Source organism: Gavialis gangeticus, unplaced genomic scaffold (assembly GCF_001723915.1).
Source record: "Gavialis gangeticus isolate Ggan-Ray unplaced genomic scaffold, GavGan_comp1, whole genome shotgun sequence".
NCBI classification, from domain to species: Eukaryota; Metazoa; Chordata; order Crocodylia; family Gavialidae; genus Gavialis; species Gavialis gangeticus.
The window spans coordinates 47008795-47015155 of NW_017729032.1; the positions used below are offsets into that span (position 1 = coordinate 47008795).

A 6361-nucleotide genomic window follows, 5' to 3' on the forward strand; every position below is an offset into this window, starting at 1 on the left:
CAGCAAACTTGAACAGGGTGCTTTGCACCCCCTCATCCAGGGGGTTAACCAGGGGGTTAAGCAAACCCCCTGTTTGCTTAACAGTCATTAGCAATTTGTTTTGACAGGGGTATGTGCCCATTATTCTGTTTGGAGATGTGACCTTGAAAGCTAAATGACAGTGGGCCAAGAGTTACGCTGATCAAACAATAACCATCAGTTCACTTTAGCCATTCTGTATTACACCCTATAATTATTTTTGCCTTAATAAATATCATAGAATCATAGAAAATTAGGGGTCCTCAGCAGGACCATCTAGTCCAACCCCCTGCTTAAAGGAGGACCATCCCCAACTAGATAATTCTAGCCAGTGATTTGTTGAGCCCAGCCTTAAAAACCTCTGAGGATGGAGGTAACCCAACTCCAGTGCTTCACCACCCTTCTACTGAGAGACCTTTTCCTGATATCCAACCTAAACTTCCCTTGCTGCAACATGAGACCATTGCTCCTTGTTTTGTCACCTGTCACCACTAAAAACAGTCTAGCTCCATCCTCTTAAAGGATAGAGGATGCTTTAAAAGCTGCTATCAAATCCCCCCTCAGACTTCTCTTCTCCAGAATAAATAAGCCTAGATCCTTCAGCTTCTCCTCACAAGTCATGTGCCCCAGTCCCCTAATCATTTTTGTTGCCCTCCACTGGACTCTCTCCAATTTGCCCACATCCTTTCTGTAGTGGGGGGCCCCAAACTGGACACAGTACTCCAGATGTGACCTCACCAGTGCTGAATAAAGGTGAAGAAAGGTAATCATAGTCCATTTATTTAAAGCAATAATAGTCCAATTATTAACAGCAATATTAGTCTGTTAACTAATTTGACAACCTTTAGACGTGAAGGGTTATGAAATAATTTGGGCTGTAATCAGCACTGAAGTGTAGCCTTCTGCTCCAAGAATTCCTCATGATGCATAGGAAGGCTCAGCCATAGTCATTCACATTTAGGGAGAAAGCTGAGGAAGACTGAGAGGGCAGGGAGGATCTACCAAGGCAACATTTTCTCTCCTGTTTCCACACTTTCAAACCTGGTCTCTGTGAGCAGTGTTGTGGTGGCCACTGGGAATGGATATACCTTTGATAAGACAGTTTTACAAACTGTCATTCAGATAGAGCCAGAGCAAAAAAAAGTTATTTAAAATTATTCTAATAAAGGTAACATCCCCTTCCCCTTGTAACCAATTTGCCAAAACAAACAGTATCCTTTATAATCAGTTTTAGAAACAGGAAACTAACACAGAGGAAGCTGAAATACAGATGTGCCAATAAGTCTTCCACATTGTAGTGGATAGCAGGACAAATTCATTGACTTCAGTAGTACATGTGCTCCAATGACTACTGTGACTTGCAATTTTGCATGATGGGTGGTGGGTGGACATTTTTTTTTTTCACTGTCAGTGAGAATTCCCTAATCTCAGTTCAACCATAACAGTAACAAATTTTGTTCTTCTTGTCACTCTCAGATTTCTCATCTTTGCCAGTTATTTATTTTTGTCCTGCCAAACAGGTGAAATTGCAGTCCTGCCTCACCAAGTGCATTCATGACCACCTTCTCTTAAATGTTGACAATCTGACCTATTTGCGAGCAATAAAATACTTGTTGAAAAACATTTTGGTGAGGGATGTGGGAATGCCTGTCTGGAAAGGGCTGTAGAGTTAGAATTTGACTGGCCATCTTCATGGCAGAGACTCTCACATTCCCTCTGCCCCCTCTCCATCCTCAAAACTTAGGTATAAATTATTCCCTGTAAGAACAGGGAAAAATGCAGGTTAGATTTCAAATGCTCTGTTAAATGTTTGTGTAAAGTCTATCACATTGGGGTACTGCCCTCTAGGTGTTATTGTAGTACAACATACATAAAATATTGCATGCAGTTGTATGCACCTTTGTAGATACCACAGACTTCACATTACATTCATGTGCTCTTTATAATGTTAAAATAACCATAAAAGCAAATCAAATATGTTAACACAGATTGCCTGTATTTAGAATGATTATTTCTAATGCTAATCAACATAAGAAATATACATATACATAGGAAAGTGCATCAACATAACTCACAAGCAGAACCAGAACAAATGTCAGTGTCATGAGTGTACTAGTTAAATGAATACTTCAGCTTTTTTCATTATTTTCACCAGTTAAACAAATAAGACTATTGTTTAACCCAGCAGAACTGGTTAGAGCTGTACAACAGGCACGGGGGATTAATTAAAATTATGATCCTCAATAGGATGCATTTTGTAACAGGAAGCGTAAAGGCTCAGCTGAATTTAGAAACAGTCATAGAGCCAAGCATTTGTGCTATCCACAGATGCTTGGAAAGGAATACACAAAAATGGCAGCATAAAAATTCAGTCTGGCTGGGACTAAAATTCACAATCACCTTCCAATTATTTCCAATATTTCACTGTGTGTGACCTCGAATAACATCAGCTTCATTTTTTTATCCGGCATTTGCATAGTTAGTCTATTGCTTCTAATGATTCACTATGTAGAATATCTTGTGTGATCCAATATGTAACCAGGTATGTCGATTGCTGTGGGGAAATCCCATAAAACTTTAGAAATGTGATATTTATGTAATTGTATTTTTACACAAATATCTCTGGAGGTATGCCTAAAATATTTGCTCTTGGGCTTAGCTTGGTTTCCTTGCACATTCAGAAGGATTTTGTAGCACAGTTGGAATCAAACAGTAGAAAGCACCCTGCACACACAGTAATTTGTGAACAAATTAGGACTCTGCTTAAGCAGTACTTATATTTGTCTTCATGCGGATTCTTTCAGGCCCTTTCTCAAAGTTTTTATGTATACATTTCTAGGGATACTATAGACATGTATATACACAACAAAAATCAGACTAGTGTACAGCATAAATGCTAAGGTGGTTCACAGAATGTCAAGGAACCTTTCCTATGTTGATGTAGGCATAAGGACAACACTATGCAACCACAAAGGCATAGGACAAGTTTGTGCCACAAGGAGCCTGCAGCTTGAATAAGCAGGACAGACAAGACACAGTACAAGAGAAGTATTATTTTACAGATGGAGAACTGAGGCACAGAGACACTAAGAGTGAAAGCTTGACCCCACTGATTTAAGTGAATGGCAAAAATTGAATTGATTTCAATGGGGCAAGTATTTCATCCTCAGTGATTTGTCCATTGTCATGCAGAAAGTCTGTAGTAAAGCTAGGAACTGAATGCACATCTCCTAAGCTCCAGGCCAACGTCTCAGCCACAACCACAAGGTCTCAACCTTCTTGTAAATTGTTTTCTTAAACTCAGTTTCCTTCTAATTAATTTTACATATATGCTTGCATTTGTGCACGTGTGTGAGTCTGTGTGTGTGTGTGCATACACATACACATGCTTTAGTTTTTGTCAGGAGCTTGAGAAATAGGCTATTCATTTGTAAACCCAGAAGCTATTAATTCTCCTATGGATTTCAAAAGAAACCTGGTGAAGGGGGACAGAGAGGGTCAAAGCTGTTAATCTGACACTGTGTTGTCTCAGGAAGTGCAGAGCACAAGTTGTGTAGTTACACTCAGAACATAAGAAACTCCCTGCCTTCTACAGGAAGGGGTTGAGACCATGGACAAACTTATACACTGCTTTGCAATATTATGAATGTACATATCTTTGAGGATGTTTTTTTTTTTGTTTTTTTTTACCAGAAGTTCAACTTTAAAAATGGAATGTGATTTTGTTGGACTGGGACAGATACCAGTGCTTGTGAAGCAGTTTGGGGGAGGGGGGTGAACCTGATTCTTAAGAATACATCAAGCTCTTAAGGAAGTAGATTGTGCCATGTTTGAAGATGCAAAGATAATCACAGTGCTGGGAACCGTCTTGTGTAGAGGAGGAAACCAAACAACAAGAGGAAAGCAGCATATGCTCCTGATTTCGCACAGGAAGCTCACAGCACCTCCTGCCAAAGTGAGATAAGAAAACTCCCATGGCCTATTCTGGACAAGGCCAGGGCTGTCAACCTTAGCTTCACACTGTCCTCAGTCTACTCTGCAGCCTGCTCCCTTTCCTAATGAGTTTCAGAACCCTTACCTCTATTTGCATACAGCATGCCAAGCACAATAGCTTGGTATATTTATAACAATTGATGGGGAAGATTTCCAGGATAAGAGTGTACTACATGTCATTGCAGCATATTTTGCTGAAATCAAAATACAAACCAATTTCATGATAGAGGCTAGAAGGTGTAAATAGAAGTTAAAATAAAGAGAGTCATGTTTCTACTACTGAAAGTTTATACTAACATGCAAGGGCTTAGGCAAAGGATTTGTTAATTTATTCAGAGGTCATATTGGACTTTCTGTACTGTGATTGGGTCTGAACCAAAGTTCTGGATCCTGACAAGTGCCCCTACACTCCCAACTTGGAACAAGTGCTGAAATTTACAGCTCAAATAACTCAGAGACATGTACCAATATAAGAAACTATACTGAATTAGAAAAGGGGACAGCAACTTTTCTTTCTACATCATTGGAATTATTCATTCCCAAACCTACAAACGAGAACCTGAGGGCATTAAAAAAAAAAAAAGCCCTGCCCCCACCTCAAATATGATACATTCCTCAAAAGAAAGGATATTACTGTCTTGGCAAATTCATATTCACAGTAAATATAAATCAAGAACTTGAAGGCAGTTGATCATCTTATTCATGCTTCATCAGCTTCAAAATGTTTCTGTTTTTTATTTATTGTTTTTAATGGGGTTTAGATACTGCCAATAGATAACTGAAGTTCTGGGAACCTCGTACAATGAGACCTGAGAAATGGTACAAATGCTAAGAACAAATGAAAACTATCTTTCAACACTGGTTGAGAAATACATGAACAAAGCATGACTTCCTTCTTACTGCTTATTGAGTTTTATAATGCAGGATTGTTTTCATCAGAGTTTCGTTAAAATTACTGTAAAGAAGGATGTGACCACAATTAATGTAAAAACAGAGGCTAAGAACACCTAAGCTGGGTACTGTGAAGATCATATAGGAACTATTTTCCATTTAAGCTCGCAAAGAATGGCATTAATAAATGTCAGGTTCCTTTATGAAATGTCTTTTGGATAAGGGTTGGAAGAACATATGCTGAAATACTGCTTAGGAAGCTTGAATGATTGCCTGTCAGTATTAGAGTGTGTACACCTGTTAAAATGCCATGGTATAAACATTCCTATGTCTACTGCAGTTCTTGGTTAAAATAATCAAGAAATAGGGCTCAATATCCTGGCTCAGTTGGATTCAATTGCAAAATTGCAGTTGGCTTTAATGGGGCCAGGTTTTCACCATATATGTCTAAAAACTTGGAGTAAATATTCAGTAAATGTTAGAGGGTATTTACAACTTGGTTCTCTTTTTAAAAAGAGAATGCCATTTCATTTGAGAGTTTAATCAAAGGTTACCATCCTGAAAGCCCTGGTGAATGAAATCACCTATTCATTTGTGATGACACACAGCGTGAACAGAAAGGATGCTCTTTTCCCCTTGTTGCACTGCAGTTGTCACTGTCTTCAGTGCTCCATCTGTCTGCAATGGCTGTCTTGGATACCAATTTGTAGCATCACAAAGATATTATCTGCAAGGTCAACACTTGCCCACCAGCAGCTGACAAATTCTTCTCAGACTGGACATCCAACAGCCTTCAAGTGCCAATTACAACCTCTCTTTGCTATCTACCACTAAGCTCCTGAGACATTAAAGTTTTGCCCATGAACAGAATTGAGGGATCTACCAAAGACTCTATAAACCAGAGAATGGCAACTTGCAGCCCGAGTGCCATATCTGGCCCATGAACATGAGGTTTCAGAGACATTTGGTGGTGGGGTACTTCAATAGCAGTCACTTTCCCTTTGCTGTTGCAAGAAGCCTCAGTGGTGAGCATTCTGCCCATGTCACCAGAAGGAAAAGCACTGATGGGAACTGGCTCCTACTGCCTACCCACCCAACTCCAACCTGAACTGGGTCACTCTGGCCCACACTCCAAAAAGATAGCTGCCTGCTGCTGTAAGCCATTTTTAAAAACTTAAGCATTAAAGAACAGCTGGGATTGTTTGACTGCTTCACGAACTGAACTCATAGGGTGCATCCCCATGAGCATTGAAGTGCAGTTTGCAGTACTGCAAACCCATTTGCCATGTTGCAAAATGCATACACTGCACATGCATGTATTTGCCACACTGCTAACTAGCAGTGCAGTGGGCATTTATAACACCAGGAGATCCCAGTGTTAAAAAAAAACCACTCCAAAAACAAGTAGGGTGGCACATGTGGCTGCAATGTGAACCACCTGAAACTGGAGCCTGACCAG

The 6361-nt window shown here is 39.8% G+C and overlaps 1 protein-coding gene across 1 annotated transcript in view; it reads right to left on the reverse strand.

The window, feature by feature from the left end:
- FLT1 (fms related tyrosine kinase 1) overlaps positions 1-6361 on the reverse strand; it is a 154772-nt gene that overhangs the window by 94375 nt on the left and 54036 nt on the right. The gene's annotated exons all lie outside the window — the stretch shown is intronic.